General features: G+C 38.9%; 1 protein-coding gene across 1 annotated transcript in view; it reads right to left on the bottom strand.

The window, feature by feature from the left end:
* The window catches only part of SNAP91 (synaptosome associated protein 91), a 146,014-nt gene that overhangs the window by 97,703 nt on the left and 28,465 nt on the right, over window positions 1-19,846 (bottom strand). The window lies entirely within an intron of this gene.

Raw genomic sequence — 19,846 nt, 5'->3', positions numbered from 1 at the left:
TTCACCTGGATTTTAATTCTGATGGGTCCTAATAAATATACTTACCACCTAAGTGGCAGATGAGAGAAAACAGTAAAAAAAAAAAAAAATTCCATCACACTTACCTAAGCTACCAAAGAACACCATGCATGCATTAAATTACTAGGGTGAGACTTGAGTTTATAAGAGAGAAACCTTTATGATACATTCACTGTCCATATTTACATATTATCACTATGATTCCAGTCGTACCTCAGGAAAAAAAATTTTATATAGTGGCCAAAGTGGGCTGCCTAGCATTCAGAAAAAGTGGCGAGTGCTGCCGAAGAGGTATGAGGCAACCAAAGACAATGTGCCACGGGACAGAAGCTAAGCCACACTGGGGCAGCGCAGACTTGAGGGTGGTACGGCTGACCTTTGAACAACATGGGTTTGAACTGCAAGGGTCCACTTTCACACAGATTTTTTTAAGAGTACAGTACCATAAATGTATTTTCTCTTCCTTATGATTTTCTTAGTAACCTTCTTTTCTCACTTTATTGTAAGGAATATGATTCATAACACATGTAGCATAAAATACGTGTTAACTGACTAGGTTACCAGTAAGGCTTCTGGTCACTATTAGTCAACAGTAGGCTACTAGTCGTTAAATTTTGGAGGAGTCAAAAGTTAGCCTCAGATTTTTGACTACATGGGTGGTCAATGCCCCTAACCCCTGGGATTGTTCAAGGGTCAACTGGTACTTCCAACAGCACAGTATGATTCCTCAGGACAATCCTACAAGACTTCTCTTACAAGCCACACCCACCCTGCAGAGAACTGCAGGTGATACTCAGTTACAAGAGAATCCCATGCAACAAATGCAGAGACAGACCCATCCTTTTCCTGACCAAAATCCACGCTCAGTAATCAATAAACCATACATTTGCTTTATTCATTTATCTATTTTATAAAAAATGAGGTTTAAAAAAAGTTGATACTGCATCCCTGAAATAAATTCTGCTCCCTTTTAAGTGCAGGCTGATGTGGTCTCCCTCTGTTTTAAAATCTGAGGCATTTTGTTCCCGCTGGGTATTCAGGTTAGAGGTGTATCCCTCGTAAATTCCTACCATACCGAAGCTCCTTGACGATGGCAACAGTCATGCCAATGTCTGTTTTCTGTGGAGTGCGCTGTGCACAATAAATATTTGTTAAGCAAAATTTACCAAAAACCCCATACTTTAGCCCAAAATATAAGCAAACAATTCTTTAAAGAAAAATCACAAAGCTGTGACATGGTTTCTTGAGACTGTATCATGGGACTACTTTATACTTGAAATTCTGTTTCAGTCACAAATTATTTTATTCATTCATTTATTGAACTGGGATCTGGGGATACAGAAACATATTTCTGGTCAGAGGAGACAAATACCTGGTCAGATAATTGAGAAAGCCTCTAAGAAATGAGTAAAGAGAAGCAACAAGATAGAGCCCAGAGAGCCCAGGTCCAGGGTTACCTTAGCCCCTGTCTAGATATACAAACTCTAACAAAATATCTCTTTCATTTAGGCCCTTATCTTTAAAATAGGAGGTAATAATTACTACCTTTCAGGACTATTATAAGGATTGCAAAGTGTCTTAACATAGTAGGCACTGAAAACAAATGTTTGTAAGTATTCTTATACACACACTGAATTACGAGAACAGAGTAGGGTACTAGGAAAGCATCCATGGGGAGGATCCTAAAGTCAACTATGCCATGGGAGAGGAGAAGGACATTTTTACCAAGTGAGCAAAGTGTGGAATCCTAAGAGGTGAGATGTCCTTGGAGAACTGTGGCAGTTTGGGGGCTGGGTATGTGTGGGCAGGTGATGGGGAGGAACTTAACTGAAGAGCAAGGGCATGACCAATGAGGGATCTCACACATGATTTCACCCTACAGGAGCCTTGGAAGGATTTTAGCAGAGAAGTATAAGACTTCACTTAGCAGAGAAGTATAAGACTTCACTTTTATAGTCAACCACATCATTCAGTGAGTACTAAATTTTATCTGCAAAGGCAAACAGAGGCATGGGATAAAATATTCCTGGAAAGATATACTAGAATACAGGAAGAGAGTAAGTTAGAAAGCCCAGTTGAGAATGAGATGAGATGAGCCTGGCTAATGAAAAGGCAGTAGGGATAGAGGGAGATAATGAATGGAGTAGAAAAATATTCAGGAGGCTCAACTGATGTCTCCAGGTGAGCAAATGGATATTAGAGGGGAAAGGAAAAGGAATCATGACCAATTTCAGATTTCTGGTTTGGGGTCCAGTAAATGCTTTTTACTGGAAAGGGAGGAAAGCTGGTGTCAAAGGAGACATAAACTATTTTGAACACAAAACATTTGAAGTAGCTGCGAAGATCAATGTTGAGATGTCTGATAGTGGCCTGGAAGCATGTTCTAAAGTCCAGGATGGGGTGCCTGGGTAGCTCAGTCAGTTGAGCGTCTGACTCTTGATTTTGGCTCAGGTCATTGGATCAAGCCCTGTGTCTGGCTCCACTCTGAGTGCGGAGCCTACTTAATTAAGATTCTTTCTCTCTCCCTCTGTTCCTCTCCCTTGCTCATGCTCTAAAATAAAAATAAAATAAAATAAAATAAAATAAAATAAATACAGTTCAGAACCAACACTCGACCTAGATACAAATTTAGGAGTCATCAGCAATGAAATGGGAGCTGAAATCATGTAAGTAGAAGAGGTAATACCTCTCCCCCCATGGAGATTATGTTATAAATAAGAAATAAGAATCAAAGCTAAAAAAGACTAACATTTAGAGATAAATGGAAGAAAAATGAGTGAGGTAACAGATGGCAAAGAGAAGCCCAGGAAAGTGAAATTGTGAAAGCCAATTAAGAAGAGAGCTTCACAAAATTCAAGAAGCAATTAGGGATCACCAATGTCAACTACTACTGAGTCTTCACAAACCGAACCCCAAGAATAGAATACATACAACTATCAGCCTGCTACCATGCGCAGGAAATAAAGCTCAAGTACAGACTAGTTGTGAAGGGGAGAGGGTCAAAGGATGGTTTTTATGGTTTAAAGATGGAACACATTTAAGCATATTTAAATCTAAGTAGGAAAAGCCAAAAAGAGGTAAGGTTGAAAAGAGCAGACATAACTTATGGGGAATTCTAGAGGCAGAAGGAGCTCTAGAATTTCTGAATTCTAGAGATGTTAGTGTTAGCCTCAGAGAGGAGTGCCACACAATGGAGAGAGGTAAGGATGGGGAGTGGAGTGGAGATGGAAGAATGAGTGATGAGATACAATGCTACTGAGAGGCATGTCCTTGATGAAGCAGAGGTTATAGATTTTATTAAATCCTGACCTTAAAATATTCATCTTTTTAATATTCTATTGTCAGGGGCTGGCAAACTGTAGCTTGTTGGGCAACCTGGACATGTTTCTTGCTTTGTAAATAGTTTTATTGGAATACAGCCATGCTCATTTGTTTACATTTTGTCTAAAGCTGCTTTCACACCACAGTGACATAGTTGAATAGTTACAATGCTCAACTGAAACTAAATTCAGTGGTCCACGAAGCCTAATATTTACTCTCTGACCCTTTAGAGAAAAATGCTTGCTGACCCTGTTCTGTCACTAAATGGGAAGTGTGCATAAAGCAACTCTGATGCACAACAGAGATGAATGCTGGAAAAGCAATTGTGTGTTGAATTGTGAAATGAACTAACCACTTGTGTAGACTGTGATTTTTACTTGAAAGAGTGACTGACAGACTTCAAATCATGGTGATTCTGACTTGGTATTCAGCAGTCATTTTCTCAACCATAAAGAAAGTGAGCCTGTCAAAGAAAACAAATGACAGTACTGGTTGCCAATGATAAAATTCCATATTTTAAGTTAAAATTAGAATTTTTGAAAACTTGTGTCTGCCACACTAAGCTTCACAATTTTCCAGCTCTCTGTTAAGATTGTTGGTGACATTCACGAGTATCATTTGTTGATATTATATAATGAAATATGACAACATTTGGAAGATGTAACTCTGCAAACCAATATTTTTCAAATGGCTAGTACATAATGTTACAAAATAAAAATTCAATTAATTCTAAGGTGGACCAATGAGAACGGATTTTAACATAACAGAGTACAAAAAATTCACTGATGTTGTTTCAGAATCAATATTGCAATCTAAATTCAAGAAACTACTACTGAAGGGTTGCCTGGGTGGCTCAGTTGGTTAAACATCTGATTTTTGGCTTCAGCTCAGGTCATGATCTGATGGTTCCTGAGTTTAAGCCCCACTTCAGGCTCTGTGGTAACAGTTTGGAACCTGCTTGGGATTCTCTCTTTCCCTCTCTCTCTGCCCCTACCCTGCTTGTGCACTCATGCATGCTCTCTCTCTCTCAATAAATAAACAATGAAAAAAGACAGAGAGGAAAGAAAGAAAGAAAGAAAGAAAGAAAGAAAGAAAGAAAGAAAGAAAGAAAGAAAGAAAGAAAGAAACTAACTCCCATTTAGAGAGTTATGGTGCAATATCAAAGAAGGAAATCCACCAATTTTCTGAAAAAGTTATTAAAATAGTTCTTCCCTTTCCAACTGTGTATCTGTGTGAGGACCGATTTTCCTCATACACTTCAACTCAAACAGTATATCCCAAGAGACTGAATATAGAAACAGATATGAGCATCTGTCTTCTATTAAACAAGACATGAAAAATACGTATAAAGATTTAAAACAATACCATTCTTCTCACCATATTTTTGTTTTAGAAAATAATTACTTTCCCTAAAAGTATTATTTGTGTTAATATGCCAATAGGTTTACTACTGTTATTTTAAAATAAAAAGTATTTTTAAGCTTTCTCAGTTCCAATTTCTAATACATTACATTTCTAAAGATATAACTCACGTAAACAAAAGCTCTCAAAATTCCTCAATAATTTAAAAGTACAAAGGTATCCTGAGACCAAACAGTTTGAGAGTTGCTATTCTTGGTATATATCTAAAAAGAGAATTGCTAGGTTGTAGCGTATCTACATAGTTAACTTTACAAAATGTTTTTACATAGTGGTTACAACATTTAGATTTTCACCAGTAGTGTATACAATTATCTACTGCTCTACTTGCTCAACAAATAAAGGGTTTCGATTTTTTAAATTTCAAAAAATTAAAACAAAGCATAGACATAAACATGCAGAAAAAAAGTTCCTGAAAATTGTGTGAATCTAAATGCTAAAATATCTGTCATATTTGAATTCCTTAGAATTCAAAGTGTTAGCTGAACTTGAGACAGAACTGGTATCTTTTTAAAGATAGTTTTTTTTTAATGTTTATTTTTGAGAGAGAGAAAATGAGTTGGGGGGGCAGAGAGAGCGGGGGGGGGGGGAAAGAGAGAGAGGGACAGAGGATCCGAAGGATCCTAGGATCCTAGGGTTGCTGCTAACAGAGAGCCTAATGCGATGCTTGAACTCAGGAACAACGAGATCATGACCTAAGCCAAAATCAGAGTCAGGTGCTTAATCAACTGACAGTATCTTTATTGAAGTACAACTGACATACCAAAGAAAACTATACACATTTAAAGAATACTATTTGATAAATGCTGACAAATATCCATCCATAAAACTACCATCAAAATCAAGATAGTGAACATATCCATCACCCGCAAAGTTTTCCTAGAGACCTTTTATAATTCCTCTTCCCTACCCCTCCCCATTCTTCTCTGCTGCTGTCCCTTAGCAACCACCAATTTGCTGTTAGCCAACATACATTAGCTTGTATCTACCAACACATAAAGATTCTAATAAAGAGAATCATACTTTTTTTTTGGAGGGGGGAGGCAGGGGAGAGGTCTGGTTTCTTTCACTCAGCATAATTATTTTGAGACTCATCCAATTGTTGCATTCCTTTTTTATTACTGAGGTGTATTCTGCTATATGGACATAACAAAATTGTTTATTCATTCACCTACTGATGGACATTTGGAATGACTCCAGTTTTTGATTATTACAAGTAAAACTGCTATGAACATTTGTGTACAAGTATTCACATGGACATACGTTTTCAGTTCCTTTGAGTAACTGCCTAGGAGTAGACTGGTTAAATCATTTGGAAATAAATATATCAGAAACTGCCAAACTACTTGCAAAATGGTTGTATCACGTTACATTCCTACCAGCAGCATACAGGCACTATAGTTTATCTTTTTGCCATTCTAACAGGCATGACAAGGTGTCTCACGATGGCTTTTCTTCGCATTTCTGTAATGGCTACTGAAGTTGAACATATTTTCCATGTACTTTTTGTTACTTTATTTGCCACAGGTATGAATTCTTAGCCATTTTTATTGGATTGTTTTCTAATTATGGAGTTATTTTGCTTCAAGTTCATTATGAGATATGTAATTTGCAAATACATTCTCCAAGTCTATGGCTTCTCATTTCATGCTTTTAAATGCCTTTCAAAGAACAGGAATTCTCAGTTATGTGAAGTCCTATCTACCAAGATTTTCTTTAAGGGTTTGTGCTTTTGTGTCATACCTAAGAAATCTTTGCTTGAGTCAAAGTCACAAAGATTTTCTACTGTTTCTTCTAGAAGTTCTATAGTTTTAGGATTGTATGTTAGATCTACAATACATTGTTAGTTTTTATAAATGGTATGGGGAGAGGATATAGGGTTTCTTTTTTTTTTTTTTTTCACATATATCAAATTGTTCCAGCACCATTTGTTGAGAAACTTCCCTTTTATTCTTTCCCACTTTGTACCTTTGTCAAAAATCAGTGGACCATATATCTTAGGGTCTATTTCAGGACTAACTCTGTTCTATTCATCCATTTGTCTGTCTTTATACCAATACACTATCTTTGTTACTGTAAATTAAAAAAAAAATTTAATGTTTATTTATTTCTGAGGCAGAGAGAGAAAGAGCATGAGTGGGGGAGGGGCAGAGAGCGAGGGAGACACAGAATCCGAAGCAGGCTCCAGGCTGTGAGCTGTCAGCATAGAGCCCGACGCGGGGCTTGAACTCACAAACCGTAAGATCATGACCTGAGCCAAAGTCGGTCGCTCAACCGACTGAGCCACCCAAATGCCCCATGTTATTGTAAATTTTAATAATTCTTGAAATCAATGAGTGCTAGCCCTCCAATTTTGTTCTTCTTCAAAGTATTTTCTTGCTCTTTTAGATCCTTTGTATCTCTATGAGTTTTACGTTGAATTTCTCAATTTTAACAAAAATTGCCTGCTGGGATTTTGATTTGGATCATGTTGAATGTATAGTTCAATTTGGGATGATCTGGCATTTTAGCAATACTGAGTCTTCCCACTTATATACATAGTCTGTCTCCCCACTTACTTAGATCTGCTTTCATTTGTCCCAGCAGCTTTGGGCAGTGTTCAGTATTCAGGTCTTACATATATTTTGCCAGATTCATTCCTAAGTATTTCACCCATTTTGATAACATGGTAAATGGTATTGTTTTTTTTTACATTTCAACGTTTTATTTATTAAAAAATTTAAAAATGTTTATTTATTTTTAAAGAGAGAGGGTGGGGAGGGGCAGAGAGAGAGGGAGACACAGAATCTGAAGCAGGCTCCAGGCTCTGAGCTGTCAGCAAAGAGCCCAACACGGGTCTCCAATCCACAAACCATGAGATCATGACCTGAGCCAAAGTCGGATGCTAAACTGACTGAGCCACCCAGACTCCCCTACATTTCAACTTTTTAAAAATTTTGTTCTTATCTGAGGGGGAGTGTGTGGGAACAGGGGAGAGTGGCCAAGTGAGAGAGAGAGAGAGAGAATGAGAGAAAGAGAGTACGAGAGAGAGAGAGAGAGAGAGAGAGAGAGAGAGAGAGAGAGAAATGAGAGAGAAATTTCAAGCAGACTCCCCGCTCAGTACAGAGCCTGATGCAGGGCTCAATCTGACAACCCCGAGATCATTATCTGAACCAAAATCAAAAGTCAGATGCCTGACTAAGCCACCCAGGCACCCCATTTTTCATTTCAACTTCTAATTGTTCACTGCCAATATTAAAAAATACAACTTATGTATTTTGACTATATCCCACAGCTTTGCTTATCCCACTTATCAGGGTTTTTTTTGGTGGATTCTATCATATATTCTACATAGATATGCTATCTGTGATAAAGTCAGTTTTTACTTGTTTACAGTCCTGATACCTGTTCTTCCTCCTCCTCCAATTATTATTATTTATTTTATTTTTTTTCTTGATGGTGTTGCTACTGGCTAGAATGCAATTTGAAGAGTGGTGAGAAAGAACATCCCTTTCTTTTCCTGACCTTAAGGGGAAAACATTCAGTTTTTCATTAGTAAACGTGATGTTAGCAGGTTTTTCAGAGATATCCCATGTCACATTAAGGAAGTTTCCTTATATTCCTAGTTTGCTGAGAGTTTTCATCATAGACGGATATTGGATTTTGTCCAATTTTCTATATCTAGTGAGATGATCATATGGTTTTTCTTTTTTAGTCTGTTATTATGGTGAATTACATTGATTAGTGGTCAAATGTTAAACTAACCTTGCATTCTTAGGATAAACTCCCTCGGTCATGATGCTTTATCTTTCTGTCACTGGATTTGATTTGCTAATGTTTTGTCAAGACTTTTTACATGCATGTCTATAAGGAATATTAGACTACAGTTTCTTTTCTTGTAATATCTTTGGTTCTGCAGTCAGAGTAAAGGCCTCATAGAATAAGTTGAGAAGTATTCTCTCATCTTCAATTTTCTGGAAGAGTTTGTGTAGAACTGGGGTTATTTCTTTTCCGGTCTTGGAGTTTTCTTTGATAGATGTTTTTAACCATAACTTTGATTTCTTTAATAGATACAGAGTTATTCGGGTTATTTATTTATTTTTGAATGAGTCTGGGTAGTTTGTGCTTTTCAACACATTTTTCCTTTTCACATCAGTTGTTATCCTGGCAACAAGTCGTTAGCAGTATTCCCTGTTTTCCTTTTAACATCTATAGAATCAGCAGTGATGTCATCTGTCTCATAATTACGTGATACTGGTAATTTATGTTTTTTTCTTTTTCTTTCTGATCAGCCTGGGTAAGGTCATTTTAACTGTATCAATCTTCTCAGAGACCCAGCTCCATCCCCGCAGTTCAGAGGAGGCTGCAGTTCAGGTGGCGTCCTCCACCTTTTGCTACAGCCTGGAATCTCTCTTTGCTACAACGTAGAACTCACTTTGTTTTCCGCCTCTCAGAGATCACTGTGCCCTATTGCCTGACATCCAAAATACTGAAAACAGTTATTGAATACATTTAGTCCAGTTTCTCAGTTCTTTCAGGCAGGAGAGTAAATATGGACCCTGTTACTCCATCTTGCCACAAAGCAGAAGTCTTTCATTTTGGTAGTTTTAAGCACTTGAACATCTTTTGGAAAATTCCTCTGAGGCAAATAATATCCAAAAGTAGTAGAAGAAAAGAAATAGATATAAGTGGAAAAAGAAGTTTAACTTTTGAGAGTTGTAAATAATTACTCACTAAAATAAGAAAATGCAACACACCTGAATAACTCTCAAATTCATGATCACCTACTTCTTTTTCCACTGCTGTGTGAGACTCTCAACCACCTGAGCCATGTGAAAGATGGCATATGACGAGGCCCTTCTTATCTCTTACCTGGACTGCTCTGTAACCTGTTCTCTGGATTGCGTCCAGCCCAACTAGATGTACTTGTGGAAAAATGACCGCCCAAGTGTACACTTCTGATCCTGGCAGTCGCCTGCTCAAAGAACCCTGCTGGGGGCCTTCTGCTGCCCACTGAATTAAACACAATGACCTCAACCCGGAGTAAAAGGCCTTCTATCAGGCATAGCTCCTTTCCTCCTCTTTGCTACACATGGTGTACCAACAATGTTGTATTGATACTTTTTCATTCTGTTCTTACTGCCTAGAATATCTCTGCCTTCACTTGCTTGAGATCTCATCTCTTAAGGCAATCTCAAATAATATAACCTCCAAGAAGCCTCTTCTAATATCGCCCTCAAAGGGAGGAGAGGCTTTAGTTTTCTCTTCCATGCAGAGTGTGGCAAAGGATACTGGACTTGCCACCAGAGACCTGGATTACAACCTAACTCTGCTACTGAATTTGACCACTCTGTGGCTCTGTATTTTCACCTAGAAATGGGAGTAATATTAACTACCTTACAGGATAGACATTGTCATTTGTGCTAATCTTTACACATCTTTATTACAGTCTTTATTACATAAAATTATAATTGTTGATTCACATGTGTCTTTGCTATATTGGAGCTCAAGATCCAACAGGCAGAAATGAAGTCATATCTGTATCTTTTGATCCCTGGTACCTGACACAAGCCCTGGCATATAAAAGACACTTAATAAATGAGATGCCTATGGCTGGCTTAGCATTATCTGCCTCAGTATAAAGTATTTCCAGACTAAAACTGATAGTTGATATGAGGGGTCTCTTTCTTTCCATAATTCTTTTTTTTTAATTAAAAAAAAATTTTTTTAACGTTTATTTATTATTGAGAGACAGAGAGACACAGCAGGAGCAGGGGAAGGGCCGAGACATGGAGAGACACAGAATCCGGAGCAGGCTCCCGGCTCCGAGATGTCAGCACAGAGCCCAACGCGGAGCTCGAACTCACAACCATGAGATCATGACCTGAGCCGAAGTCAGATGCCCAACCGACTGAGCCACCCAGGTGCCCCTCTTTCCATAATTCTTACTGGATACAACTGCATCGCCAAATTACAGTTACTTTCTATGTCACTGATATGCTTTTATCCGCAGCCAAAGTTCAGAAAAGCAACTTATATTCCTATTTGAACATCTCTCTGTAAGTTTAATTACAAGATTCTGGCAAACACCACTAGAACAGCAATTTTCCTTAGACTGAATGCCAGAAAGGGGAACAAAGATGGGTCATTCCTTTATCTTACAATCATCATCTAAACTTATGCCCTCAGAAAGAAAATGCAAAGCTACAGAACCATGATTGCCAATACACACATTTTAAACATCAACAGCTCAGAGCATCTGCCACATGAACTAACTTATGTGTAAATTGATAAACTGTTCTTTTCAATTTATATCTTTTTTTTCTTCCTTCTCGACTCTCTCACTTCCTTCCTGCTAGTTAACAACATCAAAGAACTCAAACATTTGAAAACAGAAAGTAATCTTTCCAATTTGGGCAATACAAAAAGATAACGATGCAGATGGTTTCAAGGTTGTTCTCGGCTCAGTATGAATGGCAGACGTTAATGGTTGCCTCACCAACACCTATTTCCTTCTCTCTTCTTCTGTACCAGCAGGATGCCACCCATCCCCTCTGCTGGTCCACCCATCAGAAAAGCAAAAAATGTCAGATGCGTGCCATCCCTGCTTCCCTTGTAGCTAGACATGGACATACAAAGGGTAGTCTGCTGAGTCACCTGGGAAAACCTTTTTCTTTGTATTAAATAGCACTTTATAATTAACAGAGTGGAAACAGGCCTCCTCGCCTTCAATGGATGTAGTTGTGTATGCATGTGACATCATGGTCATCTTGAGGCACGAGGATAGACTTCAGCAAGCTAGAGACAGCAGTGGGGAAATATGAAAGGCACCTAGGTCTGTGGTGGTGTTGTTGAGCTGGAACTGCCCCACCTCCAGACTTGTTAAGGAAGATAGTAAATTAATTTATTAACTCCCAACTTGGGGCATTCTTTTTACTTGCAGCTGAAAGAATCCTAAGTGATACAAATTGCAACAACACACAACAAAAGGAACCAGGCCCATGACTTCTACAGTGTCGCAGCTCTGATATCACTTGAGTATCTCCCTGCTCCTCAAGACCCCATTGTTTCTGCCCTTTTATAGCATTCAACAACCCCCAGCAGTGCCTTCCCTTGAGATAAAAGGGGTCCTTTGTGTAGAAATTCTGTTGCAGGTGAGCTGGTTATAGGACACAGAGCATAGATGAAAGGCTTGCATTTTGGGAAAGAGAAAGAGAGTATCTTTCTCCTATGAAGAAAGAAGACCTGATAATGTGAAATAACTTTATAAAATGTAAATTTTGCATATAGAAGTTCTGAGGTGACAGGAGGATGACTAGAAAATAATCAGAACAAAAATATGCAGGAGGTGGTCAGACATCCCATGGACATCCTAAAGGTTGAGGGGAAATGTTGAGAGAACTGCAGCCAGTGTAGGCTAGCCTGGGCGTGCAGAATGAAATGACCTCGTGAGGGCTGCGGTGGGAGTGACGCCCTATGGAGCGAGGTGTTGAGAACTGCATACATGACAGCAAAGGTGGACCAGCAGGAGTTAAGAGTTGATGACCCTCAACTGTTAACTGTAAGTGACGAGGATGAATGGAGCCAGAAATAAAAGAATAAACACCTATGGCTTTACAGAGATCAAGGGGAAGCAGCTTGTAAATGTGCCCGCTATGACGAACAGTTATTTGCAGAACTTAACAACAGTGTCCTTCTTCAAATAAATTCCTCTTTAAATGGAAAGGTGCAAACTGTGAGCTTTTAAATTTTTTTCACTTGGGCTCTGTAGGTTGGCGTCCAGCTCTTGATTTTTTTGGCTTAGGTCATATCTCACAGTTTGTGGGTTCAAGCCCCACATTGGGCTCTGCGCTGACAGAAGGGAGCCTGCTTGGGATATTCTCCCTTCCTCCCTCCCTCTCCCTCCCCCTGTCTCTTCCCCTCCCCTGCTTGCTCACACATGCTCTCTCAAAATTAATAATAAAGTGACTTTTAAAAAATAAAGTTTTTTCCACTTAATTTAGTCAATATAGTTCAATAAAAACTTTACTTGTATTTTTACATTACTAGAATTTTAATGTAATCTAGTTTCTAAACTATTTAGGTAAACTATTTGTAAACCATTTTTTCACCTCAAAGAAAGATATGTAAATGTTGTAGTCCTTTGTAGAAATATATAGTACAAAAATCCCCTTCTTATGCTGTTTGTTCCCCCATAGGATTTTGGCAGATTTGAAATAAGGAGATGCATCCACAGTGTAGTGAGTCATTTCAGTTAAGGTTTTGGAACTGGACCAGATCCATCCAGTTCAATTACCATCTGTTATTTAATAACTGTGTGACCTTCAGCAAAGTTGCCTCTCTTAACTCCCATTTCTACATTACTATGATGAAGATAATAATGGCACCTATCTGACAGCTGTTTTAGTAAAGTGGGTAATGCAAACAAAATATGTAGCACAGAGCCTGATGTGTAAGGAATGGGTATCAAAGCATCTGTATATAAAAATCTGTAAAGTATATAAATAATATACACTATATTTATATATAGATACACACATATACTCTACTATATACGTAGGGTAATACACGCTAAAAGAGACAGATACACACAGAATTATAATTAGATTTACCCTTTGCTACCTATATCAAAAAGGACTTGGCATACTTTGTTAATTCATTTAATTCATTAACAAATTTTTACTAAATGCTTATAATGTGCCCAGCAGAGGTAAGTACTGTGAGGGAAAATAAAATAAGGGGACAGAGAGTAATAGTGGGTACTATTTCAGATAGGGTGACCAGAAAAGGCCTCTTAAAGGCTATAACATTTAAAGAGACCTAAATGCAGCAAGGAAGGAATATTCCATGCAGAGCAAACAGCAAATGCAAAGGCCACAAGGTAAGAACATGCCTAATGGGTTCAAGAAACAGCAAGAGAGCTAGTGTGTCTGGAGAACAGTGAGCAAGGCAGAGAGTGGCAGACAGAACTGATCAGGAAAAGAAAATATATTAAGGTCACAAGAAGGACTTGATGTATCATTAAAATTTAGCAAAGTTGCTGGAGGGATCAAGGGAATAACATGACCCAACTTATATTTTGAAGATTTACTATGGTGGCTGTGTGAAGCATAGTCCGGGTAGAAGGAGTGAAGTCAGGAAGACAAGAAAAGGAGGTTACTTTAATAGTTCAGGTGAGAGTGACAAAATGAGCTGGTATCAGTGTGGCAATGAGATAAAAGCAGGAAAACAAAAGGTAGGATTCTGGATATTTCAAAGGTAGAGCCAAGAGGATTAGCTGATGGATTTGATGGGAGGCATGAGCTACAGAGAGGAATCAAGAATGACAAGCTTACAGTATCTGGACAGTTGGATGACTTCCCTCTTGCACCCCCTGGGAGAGAGAAGCAGGGTAAGTAAGGCGGGTGCTTCCATTTATGTTGTTCCTCTTTCTACCCACTTCCACCTACTCTTTCACTTCTTTGATTTCACTTCCAACCATAGGGAATGCCATGCCTTGTGTAATGTTTGAACAACATCGAAAGGTATGTCTACTGTCTGTGGGGCACATAAAAGGATGTCCTAAGAATTATGTCAATCATTGAGGCATCATGACAAACTATACCAAGAGTGTTCTAAATTCTAAACATGGGTCAGTTTCAGGGGTAGCCATCAGCAACTTTTCAAAGTCAACATCATAAATTACTATGATTCTTTTGACCCACTGAAGTAGAGGAGATACTGACCATGCTGTCTCCTGAATGCAGCCTCGTGAGTCACAAAGCTCCAAGGAGCCAGCTTAAGAGCCCAACCACCTGCCCGCATGAATCTGAGTCCAGAGCCATGTACCACTATTGCATGAGATTGGGGGCTGGGGGATGTAAGCAGTCCATGTGCCAAATATTTCATCTTCAGTTAACTCTAGTTAAGCTTCTGCTGGTAGAAAACTATTAAGACAAAAATTGGTAGTTTATATTTTTGTCTTTTAGGATCCATACACAGCTCACTCTGGCATTAACCATGCAACCTGGAAATAAGTCACTGGATTTATTTAGCCTAGAGTCTTCAGCCACGAGGCAGAAATAATTACATATGTCCACTAGCCATAACACTATGTTGCTTTTATATTTTATCCTCTCCAAGTGTTTTCTTATAAATTATCCTGTGGGTTTCAAAAGAACTCTAGGCCTTAAGAATCAGACAATTTATATGAACAGGACTTTAAAAGGGCATGTAAAAAGTAGGTAGCACCAAAGAGGTGGAAGATGACATTTGTAACAGGCCACTGAAACAGAAGATCTTGGTGTTCTGGGCAATCCACAAAGACTCTCAAGCCAGTTCTCTAAGCTGGCAGTAATTGCTGGAAGGATGGCCTTTGCTGACTTCGTTGCCAGGGAGATTTTAGAAGATACGTGTGGTTTGGGTTTCTGATTTCCTGCTACTGCCACACGATGATCCACTACCTGTGTCTAGTCTTCAGGTGTGTCAGATAAATTAACTCATGTCTTATTTACTTGATGGCCTTAAGGTTTTGTTTTTTTTTTTTTTCACAGAGCCTTAAACTAAAAATAAGCATAAGGAGTTTGCATTTAAGTTATCACAAAACAGTATTTTAGGGGTGTCTCAAGAATTTACCACATTGGTAAATTTACCATATCCCAAAACTCATCAACTCTGCATGTCTTTTGAACTATCTAACCTAAGTTTCCCATGCTCTAACCACAGCCCATCACTTTCTATTCTGTTCTCAGAAAGTAATAGTCACTTCATCCTCAGTTAATTCTTTATATTCAATGCCTCTTTTTACAGTGCTCTCCAGCCATAAAGAAAAGCAGTATTTCATAGCTAGGACCCAAGCAGCAGAAAGAAGGCATCAGTTTTCTGTTCCAATCAAGCTCCCTACCAACATGTGCAACTTATGTTCCCTAAAAATAAACAATATCTCAAAATGGCAGCTTCTGCTGCAGACACTCAGGAGTCTTCCCCTTTGCTGTAATCTATAGACTAATCTTTAGAATGTCTCCCAAATTCATATCCATCTTTCACTCCAAGGCTACTACAAGGCTGGATTTTTATCTGCCTTCCAATTCCTTCTCCCCTAGGCAGGATTCCTTGCCAACACTTCCCAATATTATTTTATCTCCTTGGCCTCTCCCAAAGTCTTATTTTTATTTTTTCAGAAACTTTTACAGAACTTCATAGTAGGAAATGTCCAAAAAACACCTAATTCTATGCTCTTTTGAAATATCAAGGGATACAACTTTAGTTCTTAATATATCTTTACTGTATAGATACAAAACTTTACTGCAGTAAAAGAAAGAAAAAGAATGTTAAAGTGAGATGAAAAGAACATGTAAGTCTCTCCTCCATATAGATCCTTAATTCCTAGGGGAGAAAAAAAAGGAAAAAAAAATAAGGAAAAACTGAGAACGGGTTCTACATTTGCTTTAGAAGCACCCAACAGGAGATGTTAACACTACATTTACTGATGAGTGGATATAGGGGGAAGAGTATTGAACAGAAATTCCGATAAACAGGTGGTAGCAGCAACAAGGTAAATTAGTACGTTGACCCCTGAAATGCCAGGTCGCTTCCCTCTCTTTTCTTTTGCAACAAGCCCTGCACAGTGGAGAATCCCCATCAGGCTAACTGAGACCGCTCTCTTCCATTCAATGGCCAGAAAAAAAAGAATTAAGTTGCTGATTCCACAACAGATTAGGGGGCTAGGAGGAAAGAGCTTTCTGATGACCCATAATGAAACTCACTCTTTTTTAACCCTGGAAATATTGCAACAGTCAGTTTCTTTGGTAGATTAGTCCTAAGTTTTACTACACTTCAGGTACGTTATGATTACAGGCTCTGGTGAGACACCTAAGGAACTTAAACACTTAGCAGATTGTCCTACAAGAAGGTGATAGTTAAGACTTTACAAAGCTTCAATGTTTGTAATTGGCAACAAAAAGGTATATACTACCCGTGTCCACTTATTTTTTTTCATAAAGATAAGCTAACTCAAAATATAACCATCTTTCTCATTACACAGGTAATACTTGATTATTATTCATTCTTAATAGCTGTTTATAAAGACACCGTAACATCTCTTTAGCACTAAAAGGAAGGAGTAAGTCAAGTCAAATATATTTATAAAGTCTTCTGGGTCACACAATTTATGTCACAGAAAAAGCTAAACCTCTCTCACATGTATCAGTAAAGTCTAAAAATTTAGGACTACAGAGTTTATCATACCACGACTCTTTTTTCCATTCATACCTATACAACCATCTGTGTTTAGAACGTTACACACATTAATAACCATAGTAACAGACATATCACTATACATTTTAGAAGGAACAAGTAAGGTTTTGAATTTGCAAACCTTCTGTTGTGGCTACCTCCCTCTTATCCTATTCTATAACTTCGGATCTTCTCATTTGCATTTCCCTTCATTCATATGGTATAAGAAATTTGGCACTGTTACTTCCCACCAAAAATTCACTCTTTGGTGATCCAACTCGTCTTTAAAACTCTCCACATCTAAATGCTCAGAGCATGCTCTGCAGACTAGCGGCTTCACAAACACACGATATTTTGGCCATCAATTGCACTCCACTACATTCTCTACAAATTTAATTCTTCTCAGTTCTGCCCATTTCCTGATAAACTTTTTATGCTCACCACTAAGAAATATGATGTATAACGTTGCAAGTGTTTTCTAAAGTTCCCTGGTGCTCAGTCTAAAAGAAGGTTCTTAGCCTTGGCACTACTGACATTTTGGGCTAGATAATTCTTGGTTGGAGGTGGGTGGGGAGTGTGCTGTCCTATGCAGGAGGATTAGCAGTTCTCCTGGCCTCTAACCAAGAGATGGCAATAGCATCCCCCCTCCCCCAGTCAAGACCATCAAAAGCATCTCCAGGTATTGTCAAATTTCCCCTTTGGGGCAAACTAAGCCCCTACTGAGGACTGCTTGTGTAGAGTAAGAGTTTTGAAACCTCAGGAGCTGAAATCAGGCTAGAGTAGGACCCCAGGGAAGCTGTCCCAGCTTGTAATCAATATTTTCCCCAGTTTCAGTTGTGGGCAAATGATCATGCTCTATGAGTAACAGTCTATAAGAATGGAATATACAGGTACAGCATTTACTGTTATAACCAAGTAATATTTATAGAAAAGAGAACCACACATAATCAAGGATAGCAGTTCCCAGCTTTAGAAAGGGTAGATCCAAAAGTTTACAAGTATATTTGGAATCAAGAACACATTCAGTTGAACTACTCAAAATTACCATTGTTGTCTCAGTAAAAAAAAAAAAAAAAAAAATGGCTTAACAACCTTAGCAATTTCATAGAATTCAACCTAGTAATTTCTTTCTGTAGCAATGGTACATTCCCACAAAATCCTACTGAACTATTCTACTCCTGCTGCCTCCTATTTCACTTGAGGTCCCTGGGTACTACTGACTTCATTTTCATTTCCCCCAAGAGCAGTCACTACTTCTTTTAAGGCTGTCCACCTCTTCAGACCCTGTGGAACAATACGCACACAGCCTCAAAACGGTTGTGACCCTGCAGCCCAAAGAGAGAGAGAGAGGCCTATTTTCCCACATTTCTCTTCAGCACTTTTCTCCCATTAGTTTAGATCCCCAAAATAAAGACAAATGATGAGTCTTTGTATATCTAAAAGAAGATTCATCTATAGTTTGCAAAATGACAAAGATTAGTAGCCTACTCACTCACACACTCACATTCATGCATGCGTGCACGCGTGCGCACACACACACACACACACACAGCATCAAGGGAAAAACAGATGAGGAAAGAACAAGAATTGCACCTGTTGGCAGTGAGAAATACTAGAGAATACGGATAACTGAAGGGCACACACTCTGAGCAGCAACTGTCTATCACAGACAAGATCAAGGGTTGAGAGGTAGACTAGAGGGTTATCTATTGACTCTAATCAACTCTAAAAGCAATAACTTGTCCCAAAGATGACTGATCATGGTCTACCATGTCCCCCAAGTGTTCTGAAATAGGGATTGGTGACAGGAATCATGGACCTCCAAACCCTCAAGATACGGATTTTTTTTATTGTATTTTTAAAATGTTTATTTATTTTTGAGAGAGAAAGAGAGAAAGAGGGAGAGAGAGCATGAGCACAAACAGGGGAGGGGCAGAGAGACACAGGATCCGAACCAGGTCCTAGGCTCAGAGCCTGATGCAGGACTCAAACCCACGAATTGTGAGATCATGACCTGAGCTGAAGTCAGACACTTAACCACCTAACTGACTGAGCCACCTAGCCACCTCGATATGAATTTTAAATGTGAAGCTCTGTAGGTCACAGGGCTCGCATTATTGAGTCCCAGCAGTGAAAGCAATGTGCTTTTAAGTTACAGGCTCCCTTGAATTCTGACACCCTCTAGACCTCCCTTCCATCTGGTGACATAACAGTCCACTGTTTTCTCTCCTCAACCTTGGAGAAAGATGAGCCCTCCTCTCCTTTCCAGCCACAGCTCATTCTGGGCTCCCAACCCCCAGGCCTTTCTCCCTACTCTGTACCTTTAAATTCTTTCTATTGTACCCTCCTCCTCTGTATCTTTTTCTTTCTTTTCAAGATTTTTATTTAAATTCTAGTTAACATTCAGTGCAATACTGGTTTCAGGAGTAGGCTATAGAGATTCATCACTTACATGCAACAAGTGTTCATCACAAGTGCCCTCTTTAGTACCCATCACCCACCCAGCCTATTCTCCACTCACTTCCTTCCATCATCCTCTGTTCTCTTTTTTTTATTTAAAATTTTTTAAACATTTATTTATTTTTGATAGGCAGAGAGAGACAGAGCACAAGTGGGGGAGGGGCAGAGAGAGAAGGAGACACAGAATCCGAAGCAGGCTCCAGGCTCCGAGCTGTCAGCACAGAGCCGGAAGTGGGGCCCGAACTCACAAACCGCGAGATCATGACCTGAGCTGAAGTCGGACGTTCAACCGACTAAGCCACTCAGGCACCCCTCCTCTGTTATCTTTTAAACATGTGCTTAATATAGTCCATTTCTGAGGACAAGGAAACATGAAATCCCTCTCTTGACCTTGTGTTATACTCTAGACCCCTAAACTCACAACTTCTTTCTCTGT

The sequence above is a fragment of the Lynx rufus genome, unplaced genomic scaffold (assembly GCF_022079265.1).
Source record: "Lynx rufus isolate CCGP_SWC_20201006 ecotype Redwood Valley unplaced genomic scaffold, mLynRuf1.p SCAF_6, whole genome shotgun sequence".
In the NCBI taxonomy this organism is placed as follows: domain Eukaryota; kingdom Metazoa; phylum Chordata; class Mammalia; order Carnivora; family Felidae; genus Lynx; species Lynx rufus.
This window is presented reverse-complemented; position numbering and strand designations above follow the sequence as displayed.